The 12,853-nt window shown below is 47.0% G+C and overlaps 1 protein-coding gene across 4 annotated transcripts in view; it reads right to left on the bottom strand.

Moving 5' to 3' along the window:
• The window catches only part of wasf1 (WASP family member 1), a 56,662-nt gene extending 43,949 nt beyond the window's left edge, over positions 1–12,713 (bottom strand). The window contains exon 1 of one of the 4 annotated variants that reach the window (XM_047573765.1): positions 12,310–12,713. The gene's annotated coding sequence lies outside the window, so the exon portion shown is untranslated. The remainder of the gene's footprint in view (positions 1–12,309) is intronic. The other 3 variants (XM_047573762.1, XM_047573763.1, XM_047573764.1) reach the window with 3 other exon arrangements.
• Between the last annotated feature and the right edge of the window lie 140 nt (positions 12,714–12,853).

The raw sequence follows: 12,853 nt of genomic DNA, 5'->3' as shown, positions 1-12,853 counted from the left end.
CTGGGAATTCGTGTCACTTTCTTTTTCTACTTTTATGGATTTTAGGAAACGTTAGTAAAGGGTATTTTCCCTCAAGAATACCGAACTGTACTTTGTCAAAGAAATATACGCAACACCACAGGCGGCTGTGTGTATGCTCGTGTCTCTTTTATATAAAAATGACCATTTGAAGAGTCAGGAGCACTTCTAGCTTCTGTTGCGTGTCAAAAAAAGTTTTGTGCAGAGAAATAAAGACAGAATGTGGATTTAGAAAAAGTGAAAAGAGAAAATCTTAAGGCACAGTAAGAAAGAAAGAAAAAAAGACAAAAAAGCAGCGTGGGTGGCATCAGGGGAACAGGGGATAGAGAGATCGTCTTCTCTCGTTGAGATCAATGCCTGGGTCCACAGGCAGCAAAGAGGCAGGTTAACAAATAAAAGGGGATTTCTGCTGGGGAGTATGAGCTAATATTTCATTGACACAGCAATGCTTTCGATATATTGCAACACAGTGGGAGGTGCGATTCCGTACTGCACAATGCGCTGTGATGCACTGTTTCACATTCATCTGACTGCAATAAATGTCCCAGAGGAGAACATGTCAAAAGCGGTTATTCTCTGAGCATGAAGTGACGTACATGAGTCACGGGAGGATGTCGCCCTGCTTCGTCCTTCCTGCGCCCTTTTAGTGCTCACCTTTTCATGTAGCATGTAACTTAGCTCTGGTGCAAAGCATGACATGTGTGGGTGATTGGTTCTTTCGGATTCCTTTGACCTATATCTAAGAAGTACCTTAGATTAGAGTGTATTTTATTGTTTATTGTATTCCATTTACCAAAAAAGCAGAACATCCATTTGTTTTATTTTTTCTAATTCAACAACCAAATCTTCCACGAGCCTCAAACCAAAACTCTAAGTATGAGACAAGTTGCCCGTATCATGTGAACCACCCCGTTGTCGGTGGAGCAGGGTAAATCACACCGCAACAAGAGATTTAACAGCACATTCACAGCCATTCAGTGAACTCAGTGGGGCTTGGCAGCGACTGAGCAGTGGCTGAGTGAAGACGAGAAGAAAGAGAGGGGCGGCAGGGAGGATTCGCGGGGTGGACTGGAACGATCCGACGGTGCTGAGGGCAGCTGTGCAAACCTCTCGTGGGCGGTCGCTTGAGTTCGCGCGCATTGTCGCAGTCTGCATATGTGTGCGGGAGACGACGCCAGGAGTGAAGTGCCCACAAACCGTGATAGTGATGGTTAGTGAAGGTGCCCTTGCTGAGAGGAGGCCTGAGGCGGTGCCAGTTGGTACAGGACAGCAGGCCTAATCACTGGGATGACACCAAGTGTGGGTTTGATCGAGTCTTGACTGATCCAGCTACACTCAGGGTGTCAGGCACTGTAACACGGTGCACAGTGTAGCAAACAAAATAAAATCTATTGCACATGCGGTGTCAAAGTCTACAGACCATAGACCATATCATAAATATGGTCAATGTGTCCCCACTTCCTTCAATTGACCAAACTGACGTTAGTTTCCCGGGATATGGGCAGCGCCATCTCGTGAGTTTGGAGTGAAAGTCCGAAAGTGGAGCCACGATATCGATGACCCGTCCACGCTTCCTCCAGACTCACTGGCATTTTCATTTCATTAATACTCCGCTCTGCCCTGCCTCTGCCAGTCACAAGGAAATGTTAGATTATACACTTTCCTGATTGTTTTTAGTTTCTCTCGCGGTCCCAGGGGCCGCTTTATGGAGCGGCTGGCATGGCAACCATTATGTCACATCCTGTTTCTATAGCATCAAATGACTAATTAAAAACAGAACTTATCGACTTGAACGTCAACATTATATTAACCACCTAAAACGTATACTTTTGTTTTTGAAAGGATTTCATTTAGTTAGTGTGTTTCCACTCAGGGCTCTATTTCATATTTAAGTCAAATCTTAATTAATTAATTACATATAATGTTTGTTTTTTGTGCTTGTGCTTGTTTGAGACAAATAAATATCAAATCAAACCTGTTCTTGAAAAAATAAATTGAAGTGTATTTTAGTGCACTTTAGTTTGGCCCAAGTCCCATCCGCTAACATGGAAGGGGTGGAGCCTATGACCCACACTGCAGCCAGACACTAGGGGGAGCTCTACTTGTCTACTTTGGCTTCACTTTTGAAGAGCTGTTCCGTCTCCATTTTTATACAGACTGTGGTACATATGTTTAATACGACACAACTGCAAATATTGTGTCAAATTCAAATCTCCAACACCTAAATTTAGGTATAAAACTTGCAACACTGCCAAAGGATTGGTCACATTACAATAAACTAATGCACAACAAATTGTCGACTAGAGTTTGCCCAGTTACGTAGTCGCAGAATTGCCTTTGCTCACTGACACTGTCAAATTGCCATCTGTTTCCAGCAAAACTTGTAATCATATACTTTTTTGCAGGCAGTCTGAAGACACCCCAACTTCGTAAGCACACATGGGCAGAGAACATACAGTGTGTTTTGCTGCAACGGCAAGGCAAGCAAGATAGGCAGGCCTTAACGCCATCTATAGAAACAACATTACCCATTTGGGGTCAGGAGGTCAGCTGCAGGCATTACATGACCCGAGTCACATGGCATATCACCACCACCCCCATCAGCCTCCACCGCACACACCCACATGTAGTCCTGAAATCTACACTTAGAAGTCCTAAAAAGCAAAGCGGTGGGTGAACACTCGCCGCGTGCAAATGGAAAGAAAGCCGGGATGTGGAGGAAAGGACGGATCTCTGCAGAGCACGGGGGGCTAAAGAAGACAAAATGTGGTCTGTATTAACAGCGCTATAGAAGACAGACTCAATCAAGGCTTAGGTCTTTCACTTACTTTGCCATTAAATTGAATAATGATGAAGACACTGATTCCCTATGCCTGCCAGGCAGTTTTCCCATGCAGCGAGAGGAGAGGTTTTTAGATAGTGGCAGACTGTTACTTAAGGTGTCTGCATGATTCAATTGGTTATATTTAGAGGGAGACTGGGTATACTGTGTTTGTGAGTCCAAATGATCACAATCAAGACGAGAGACACAATACAGTGTTCCATCACGGCACACACACTCCTTTCCTCTTGTCCATATAGATTTGGCCATTAGATCAAACTCGATGCAGCGTCTTGTCTCTGGGGAAGGCAATATGGGTGACAATGGGACAGGGAGAATGGAGACAAAGAACCTTTTCGTCCCTTTTCTCCCTCCTGGTTTTGGCTGTCACAGACCATTGTAAGGATCCGTGCTTGTCTCCAATCGACTCATCTTGAAAGGGAAGCAAAATCCAATTCTTCTCTGCGGGTACAAAAACTCTCACTTGCGTAGTCTCTCCCCTTTGGTTGCCGTTTTATTTTTTTCTCCTCTCTCATCTGTGGGGCACATTTCGAGCCCCCGGTCTTCTCTCCGGTATTAAGTGAGGCTGGTGTTTGTACGTGTGTGCAAATGCACACGTAACAAAATAAGAAAAAAAACAAAAAACGACGGGATCCACAGAAGCCGTTATCTCTGCTTCCTCATGACTCTTTGTTATCTATCCAGGTCGGCCAGACTTTGGCATGGATGTGGATATCCGAGTCATCGTGCCCCCTGTCAATCACGGTCCCGCAACCAAGAGCGCTCTCAGTTTGGCTGCAATTAGATACACTCTTTCTCAGCTTGGTTACAGCCCACCTCTTCCTATTTTCCACAAGAGAGAGCCCTTCACGTAACTCTTCAGTGAACACAGTTCGCCGATGCACAGCTGCAGCTATGTGGTAAACATATTTGACTTTCACCCATCACAGTCTGTCTTCAGAAATTTGGCCTTGAAGTGAGACTTCTGGAAAGGTGTGGACACACCAAGCCAACATCAACCAACTACCGCAACAAAGACCAACTGCAGCATTGCCTCTGTTTGGTTAATGCCCGGTTTGCACATACTCTACGTTTTGGTGCTAGCAGGAAAGAAAACACCTCTTCATACCACCAGGTGGCAATAGTCTGCATCCATCCCCCAGTGCCATTGTCAGCTCAGTGTGTCATGGCCCCGAGGCTGCAATGTCACAAATACATACCTTCGGTCCAGACAACAATCCGACTTCTCTGTCTCGCTTTAACTTCATTAACACCCCCTAGCAGTCATATCGTCGCTAAGCTAGAAAGTCGCAAGACAGAAAGAGGTCTAGGAAACGCAGCACAATCGCTGGGTGTCTTTCTCACACGCTGTTCCTATCACATATTTTCAGTTTCGGCTGCCAGACAACCAGAAAGGTTTAAATAGAGACGGAAATGCCGCCCTATACCTGTTGTCAATTGAAAGTCAAAGCTGCTGCTGTTCGCAGAAAAAAAATCCTGATTTAACAACTGCAAAGTCATCTGACAAAACCACCATCCCGACAGGTTAGACAAAACCTTTTTCATGCATCCAGACAGGAAAACGGCTCATCTGGAGCAGGGCTACAACTAAAGGTTCACCGACATGGTAGAACCAACGATCTGTGCAGTAGCTGGAGCTGAAACTTGAAATACATGCACATGCAAGAGTTACTTTAACTAAAAAGAGGGGTATGACGGGACCTTTAATAAAAGTAATGAGGCCAGTTATTCTTCTTGACTTATAGCACCGATGTTCATTTCAGTATGTAAACAAATATTTTAAACGAAAGAACTTGGATTCATTTAAACAGGGAGCACTTGGGGAAACGAGCCTGCAAAGATTCCCTCTACGCCTTTCTGTTTAATGCGCGCTGCGTTTGGACCGTTTTATTTAAAGCTCTAGGCAACGGCGACCCCGATACTTCCGATTCATCTCTCCTACCGTGCAGCGATGACGTTACCTTTCTTTGAACTCACTGTAAAAGCTGCGTTTAAAAAAAAAAAAAAAAGAAAGAAAGAAAAAAGAAAAAACCGGGATCAATCCTTCAGACGCGGCAGACGTCCAACTGAGACATAATGTTGACCGCGAAACTGGCAGCGATCATTACGCCCGTTGAAAGCAGCGAGCGCTGAACGTGCGGCTCCAGTTTATGTAAAGTAGGACGTGCTGTAGTACGGAGGGATGAAGACAGAGAGTGAGACAGAGGAAAAGGAACAGGAAGCCTGTAGAGAATAATGTGGTGCAAGACAGATGGGGGGGGGGATGGGGAGAGGGGGGCGGCTCTGCAGCAGTCCCAGCGGTGAGGCCAGGCCAGTCTGTCAGCACCTATCTGTCCTCCTGAGGCCCCGGCTACGTAAACCAGGCTCTTGCCTCCAGTCGCCGCTAACATTTATATAACTACGCACAGTAATGGAATGACTCTTTGACCTTATCCTACACTTCAGGATGGACCCATGTGGGCCGCTGCCTCACCGTTTCTCCGGAGGAGGAGGATGCTCCTCAGGCAGCTCACGCCAAACTCGTTTAACTCCAAACACCGCTCTGGCATTTAACCAGCTATAGGGCCGATTAAGCCGACGCAGACATTTGCGAGATACAGTTCTTTGGTGCGTGCCCTTAATTCGCTTCATATCTCGCATTGTGAACCCCACAAAGGAGGTGTTAGGGATGAATGGAAATAATTGCCTAATTTAAAAAGATCGGGACGTTCTTTATGCATCCATCCGGCATCCCTGCAGATTGCTCTGAATAGCCTTACCTGTCAGGCAACAGCTCTGTTACATCCTGCTCCTGTTTACAGGAACTGTAACAGCCCCGTTTTCACATCTCAACCTAGCACGAGCCCGGACGTTTAATGCGTTCTGGGCGAACTTCTACGACGGCCTCTGAATAATTGATCACAGCGACTTTGAATTTACACCTCATATTAAAAGGTCGACAAAAAGGCCGGAAAACCTTAATCAATTCTGCCTGCAACAACAACAACAACAACAACAACAAAAAATGACACACTATACGGTATCTTTTCATGTAGCAAGCTTCGGGGCTAACTAAGCACGTCTGTAGCACACAGTGAGCGAGATTTAGTGAATCTGTTTCTCTTCGTTTCAGATTCTATTTCAGATTCTTCCTCCAGGACATCTGTGTTATTTATCGACTTTGTCCAGCAGTCTGAACACCATCTAAAGTGTAGTTTGCGGACGCTCGGTAAAGTGCATCTCTCTCTCCTTATGCACTGATGGAAGAAAAAAATTGAAAAATGCCGTTACGGTCATCCGGTTACATTTCTGTTGTGCGCCAGCTACAATGTACAATAATACCTTGATGGTGGTGCAGATGTGAGAGCACCTGAAGCCTGGATTCAGTTTAAGAAGCACATTTGTATCTTCTAGTGTCACGTTTTTTGCATTTTACTGCAATCACAGGACATGTGAAGGCAAAAGCATAATGAACCAAAGTGATCAAGTTAGAGAGAAGTCAACAACTGTCATTCATCCAGCCGCGTGCAACCGCACAAACCTAATTGAAATTCCGCTGAAGCGGAAAAAGGGACGGAATCTAAAGCCGCGGCAGGTGCTCGGTTTTCAGCAAACATTTCAAGCACCCACTCAAATCAGTGTCAGCGCTGTATGCTTTCCGACACGATCCTTGTTGACTGAGTGTTCTCTTGCCCAGAGCGAATCCTGTGTCGCGACGCTGCATAGCCCGTGGTGTTTGCATCGTCGGTTGGCTGTGTCGAGAGGACGGCGGCTCACGGTTAAAGCTCGCTGGCCGGCTGGATGGCTGGCTACGCTCTGACCCTCTCGGGGCAGTGAATCACGTGCGTGTGCGTCCGCCATCTTGGTGTCTGGTCTGAAAGCGCCGACGTGACACCGAAGGTGCAGCGGCACACGCGTGATGTCATGCGTGACACACGGGCGTTCACTCCTCTGCCGCAGATCCAGGACAAAGAATCGACGCCTCTGGACACTGCCAGAGTCTGGAGACGTCCCCGTCTTCTATCTATACATCTACGACTTCCCGCTCTTACGCAACAGCAGCCTAGATGCTCTTATCCGTGGGCGTGCGTCTACAAATGAAAGACAGTTATGTAAGGATCTGCGGAGTCTCGGGCTATTTCATCATCATATCATTGAAATGTTAACGCACTTTCATCCCCGACAGCCACCATCCTTGTGCCTCGACGTCTTTACTTGACACAGAATGCAAGAGGAGGACTGCAGCGTGTGGCGTTCGCCGAACCATAGCGTCCCTCCGCCGACCGTCTGTCCTCAGCAGATGCATCTTTCACCAGTAAGTAATTCCTACCCTCCATCTGACCTCTGCTCCGGAGCAACGCTTTGTCCCGGGGAACTGGCAGAACGGCCGCATGATAAGTGCAGATAACACAGATGAAGTGGCTGCTGAACGAGGCGGTTGAGAGCAGCAGAGGATTTAAGTGAATTTGGCATTTCCTGCCGGCCGTCGGGAGACAAAAGGACGGCGAGCGTCCCCGCGCTTTCCATCTTCACATGTGAGGGCGAAGAGCAGCTCATCCTCGCGGCCTCCGCCGGGCCTGCGTCCAGCGCAAATCAGACGGGCCCTGTGGTCGGAAGTCGCGCAAATCCAAAGCGGAGCCGGATCCTTGCTGTGAGGTGTGAACGAAGAGCCAAATATTGAGTCCTAATTGAAGGCAGCAGTCGCCCGTGTGCATTGTCGCCCCTGCTGCGAAGCGGTGGACAAACACACCAGGACACTAAGAGGCTACTTCCCGATCTTGCCGCTACTTTTCAATTCCCACCACGTTCCTCTATCTCCCTTAAGCATATTTTTATAGCGGTGCTCTTGTTCTTCATTAAAGATTGCTTTTCATGGCATTTTCATTATTAACAGCAGGAAACTAGATGCGTGTGAGGATGTTACAACTGTCTTGAGTTATATTTAAAGCAAAGCGACGGTGCCTGTTTTATTTTACACGTCATTCATGCTTCTAATCCTTCACCGCCTGACGCTCTCCACCTCTCCTTTCTATACCTTCTACTCCCACACAGCGCACGGAGAGGAACGAGGGAGAAAAATGACTGCTTATGAAAACCCTGATGAGAATTCAGTGCGTCTGTAATTGAACACAGACGCCCAAGTCCTGACAAGGGAGATCCGAGCTGCAGATTTGATAAACGTGCCTCGCCTCCCATTTTTCCAGCCTCCATCAATCATCGCACATGACCACGGTAGTGACGGGAGGGGAGGGGGTGGGGGGGGGGCATCGGCCATTCCGTCTCAATGAGAACCGATCGGTGAAAAGAGAGGAAGTAGGCGACGGAGGACACGAAGACGGAAGTCGGGAGGGGAGAGGAAAAGAGGGCGCCCGGATATTCAAAGCAGAGCACAGGAGTCCACAGACGTGGAGCTCACCATTTTGCATAACTTTGAATATTCAGATTTATTCAAACGCCGTAAGTGCAGCTGCAGAGATCGTTTTGAAGTCGGCGGGCAGCATTTACAGACGATAACAAACGGGGTGCGAGAAACTACGAGGTGACCTAAAATAACAGCGAGTTGCGGTTTCGACTTCTTTGCCAGTATAAACACAGCGTGGACGCATTACACGCTCACAAACACACAACGCACTACACGCCCACTGCCCGGCGCCGCGGCCAAAAGCAACCGGGGAGATCCCGTTCGCTCCTAGAGCTCATCCACATTGTGCTGAGAAAAGGGATCGGGCTACGTTTACCATCCAAACATACACATGACACCAGGGGCGTGGCCTCAATCCACAGTCCACAGTCGACTCCATTGTGCAGCTCGTTTTGGCTTTCAGCAGGCAGCGTAAGCCAGGTCAGTCACAGGACACCACGGTGCTCCGTTTCCAAAATACGTGGCTGATGCTGGAGCAACTCAAGAGGGATTCTTTGCTGTTTGCAGTGCGAGCGCGCGGGGGGAAGAGCAGGAGGCCGAGAAAATATTTCAAGCTAATATTACAGGCCTTAGACCTTTCTCCTATATATTTTTGTTGTTTTGTCTGTTCCGCAGACTGTTCAGACACTTCGCTTTCCTCGCTTAAACAAATGAAACGATTTTTTAGAGCCGGAGTGCGCGAGCATACCCTTTCTATTCCCCAAGCTGCAGCTGACAGATATGAAATACAGCTAGGCTCAAATGTAAAAAAAAAGAAAAAAAGCAAGAAAAAAAATAAAAAAGCGAGGCAAATCCTTTCCAAAACTTATCTGAGCCTTAAGTGGCGTGGTGAGTGACGGAAGTCTTGCATATATTTGAGCAGCGGAGCTGCAGACTAACTCGTTTGCCGCAGATCTCGCGCACAGATATGTGGAAGCAAACAGACAGAAAACACAGGGGAGAAAATAACTGCTTAACCGAGAGGAGGAGGAGGGGTATTATAGAGTAAGATTATGACGCTCGGTTAGTTAATTATGGTTGTCTCTAAACTCGGTCAGAAAGACTTTTTTCTTTGGCAGAGACACTATCAGATGGGCCTTTCTTGACGCTCTGGCAGCTCTATCAGAGCCAGTCAAGAGCCGTAATGACTACTTTGAGAGGATTAAACGCGACAAGGTGAGCGAAGAGAAACGAGGCATCTTCCGTGCGATGCAGTACAGCGACGGAGGAGGTAAATATTGACGGTGTAAGGTTGAGTGTGGAGGTGTAGAGACTGCTTTCGGCGAGGAGAACAATTATTGCCGGAGAGAAAGAATGAGGGCAGTATCCCGTGAAGAAAAGGGTTAAAAGGGAAACGAGAAAGACATACAGAAATGACGGCGGAGGCAGTGGTAGTAAGACACAAGGAGCACCAGTCAGACGGGCTAAACTGTGCCCCGGTGTCTCTCTGTCAGGCCAGTCCGGCGTGCGGACAGAAGCGGCATTATAGAGCCGCGGGTCTGGCCAAGAAGAGGAACAATAGGTCCAGTGTGCCAGACCCTGTGGAGCATCCCAACAGCTGGGAGATAGGAGCTCTGTTGGTGGCTCCACTAAACGGGCACTGAGCGTTAGACATGCACATTCATTCTCGCTTCTCTCCGCCTTTCCCAGAATCCCTGGCCCACCTTCCTCCTACCCCCTCCTCCTCCTCCTCCTCCTCCTCCTCATGCCAGCCAGCCTTCACTTATCATCTTTTTTTCCCCCCTCCCTCTCTCCACACACTTTCATTATGTTATTCTGTGTCCTCCTACCACCCCTCTCCACCTCTGAGGAGGAAGACAAAAGCGAGGAAAGAGAGATTTTTTTTTTTTTTTTTTGCTAGCATGAGAAAGCCAGAGACTGGCACAAGATCAGAGCAATGTCAACAAATAATAGAGGCCCAAAAGCCTCCACAGGAGGCATGCCAAATCTGTTCTATCACAAGGGCCTCTGTAACACACATGAGAAGTGCAGACTGTGCAGGAATGTCATCCCTTGCAGCACGAAGTTTGCGAGGAGTATTAGATAAACACGCAATATGTTCTGCTCTATTCTGGGAATACACCGGTAGGTAAGACCATGCAACCAGGTTAAAGTAACACAGATTCAAAGAGCCTGTTATGCACTTGAGATTTTCTTACAGTGTTTAAGGAGCGAAATCTATTTAGTGATTCCAAAACGCACTGGAAAAAGAGACAACTTTGACCGCGGACGTGCCGCAGCACACATCCACTCAAGACATCTGCGAGGGTGACTCTGATCACCGGCTCTGTAAATGTCATTTTAAGGAGAGTCACTGGATCGTGCCTCGAAGCCAACTTTAAATTCAGCCAAAACGGCTTATGTTCTCCGTGCATGTACAGTCCCTCGGAGCGGGTTATGGAAGCCCAGCCTATAGCTCCTACTCAGTCATGTGGTAGCGTGGATGCCACAGTTGCAGACTGATAAATTTAACAGCTGCAAGGGCCCTCCGTCTGCTCTGTCAAAACGGTCAGCGGCGCTTTCTCGTATGGGATCCTATGCATTTCCTTTAGAATTCCTTTATGTGACGTCTGTCCGGCTATGTGGAAATCAGTGTATCAACATTTTGTTAATCAGAGAATGGCATCTCGTTGGATCACGATCAAGATAACGGACGAAGGAGATCATTTTCCCGAATAAAGAACAGATCTGAACTGACTTCAGGTGCGTGACTCCTCATAATAAACAGCCAGATGTGTAAAACACCGCTGCAATTCTACCTAAACTACACTACACTACACACCAGTTTGTCAAGCATTATCAGAAGATTTAATTCTAATCGTAACACATCCGAGGCACAAACTAGCCTCAGTTATTAAGTGTCAAAGCAGCACTCAGAGCCGCTTCTTGCATAACCTTTTTTTTTTTTTTTATCAATGGCTCTGCAGCCATGCACCCAAAGGCAACTCCTCCATCAGTGATCATTCATTTTCACTGCAAGCAGGACTGTTCTTACTTTACTACGGTCTCTGAAATGAGCCGCTAGCTTTCACGGTGGACAGGAGTGACCTGCAGCATCCGTACACGCTGCAGGAGTATGTTCACTTTAATGAATTAACGTACAAGCCCCAATACCACCCGTGACCACATGAGCTGGCACCAATGCAACGCAAAAAAAAAAAAAAAAAAAAAAAAAAAAAAGCCTCCAAGTTGTCACCGCATATATATAAAAGCTGGTCGCTGGTGCCCACTCTTCTTGCTGCACTTGAAGAAGTACAAAGAAGGTTTCGAATTTCACAAAGCATGATTTTTTTTCTTCTTCTTCTTCTTTTTTTTTCTTCTTCTTTACACTAGACTGAAGGCTACCATCCCCCATGACTGCAAACCAAGCTGGCTGGAATAGACCCCAGCCCCTATCCTCCTCCTCGCAGAGGCAAGTCAATGCGTTCATAGTGGGGGGAAAATAATAACTGCCGATGCCAGCGGTTAATCCCGCTGTAACAAACTGCAGCTCCGTGACCTGTGGGGGTGATGAGAAAACACACGGTACGTGTGCGTTCGGTGCGTGGTTTTGTCGCGATGGATTATTTAGGGGGGTTACTGCAAATATTTGCCCTCTGGTTTTTCCCACCAACATGATATTCTTGAATATGTCAAGACGCTGCAGCGGGAGCTCCATGCAGATGTGGAGCTGGGGTCTTATCACCCGGCGGTCCCGCTACAAATGTGTCCCTTATTTATCCATAAATAAACACGCTATTAGTACTTTTGATGATGTGAAACACTCCGAAATCTCAGCATTGTCAACGTTGTCTCATGCATCACCTGTATACAGGGTTAATGTGGGAGTCAGTGATGGCCAGGCAGTGTTGTATTACCAGGACCGCTATTAGTCAAGCAGCTCCGGGTTAATGTTACAAACATGGAGACTCTGGTTTAAGGCAGTAAGTTGCTGCTTGTGTTAGGACGCGATGGGATAACCCTGTCAAAGTCACATTATCAAGTTTAAAAAAAAAAATACATATATATGTATACACGACTGCAGTACACAATGTTCCAATAATAATTCCAATAATAATGAGGAAATTACCTGATGCGTTTGTTAAAATTCCTCTTTATTTTCTTTCCATCCTTACTGAGCAGCACGGCGTGCCACCGTGTCCAAGAATTTAAATCCCCGGCTCGGATCCATGGTTGAAGTGTCTCTGATATCAAATGTACTCCTGCTGGAAGAGGCGGCGGCGGAGGAGAATCCAGCCACTTTTTTTCCAAAGGGATTCTCCGGATAGATGTTGGTGAAATTGGCACTAAACCCGGTCCGGTGATACTAACAGGACGATTGGTAACATAAAACCCGCGTCGGTTTTATCAATATGCGACGTGGGATTTGCTATCCCGAATAATAAGTGCAGAAATTAGGTTTATTCGCGTTAAAGCATCCCTATTGAGGTCGGTGATAATGGTACGTACCACTCTATTGTTGGGGCGCGAGAAAGCGTCCCATGCTGATGTGTACTCGTGGGAGGCTCGCTCCCTGTACTGGCTCCTTATCTCGACCCGTCATGCGATGATGTCCAATCGATTCAAGGGAAGGACGCTCGTTTGATCATTTCATTTGATCATCACTGTACATA

This window comes from Mugil cephalus, chromosome 21, assembly GCF_022458985.1.
Source record: "Mugil cephalus isolate CIBA_MC_2020 chromosome 21, CIBA_Mcephalus_1.1, whole genome shotgun sequence".
Lineage (NCBI taxonomy): Eukaryota > Metazoa > Chordata > Actinopteri > Mugiliformes > Mugilidae > Mugil > Mugil cephalus.
This window is presented reverse-complemented; position numbering and strand designations above follow the sequence as displayed.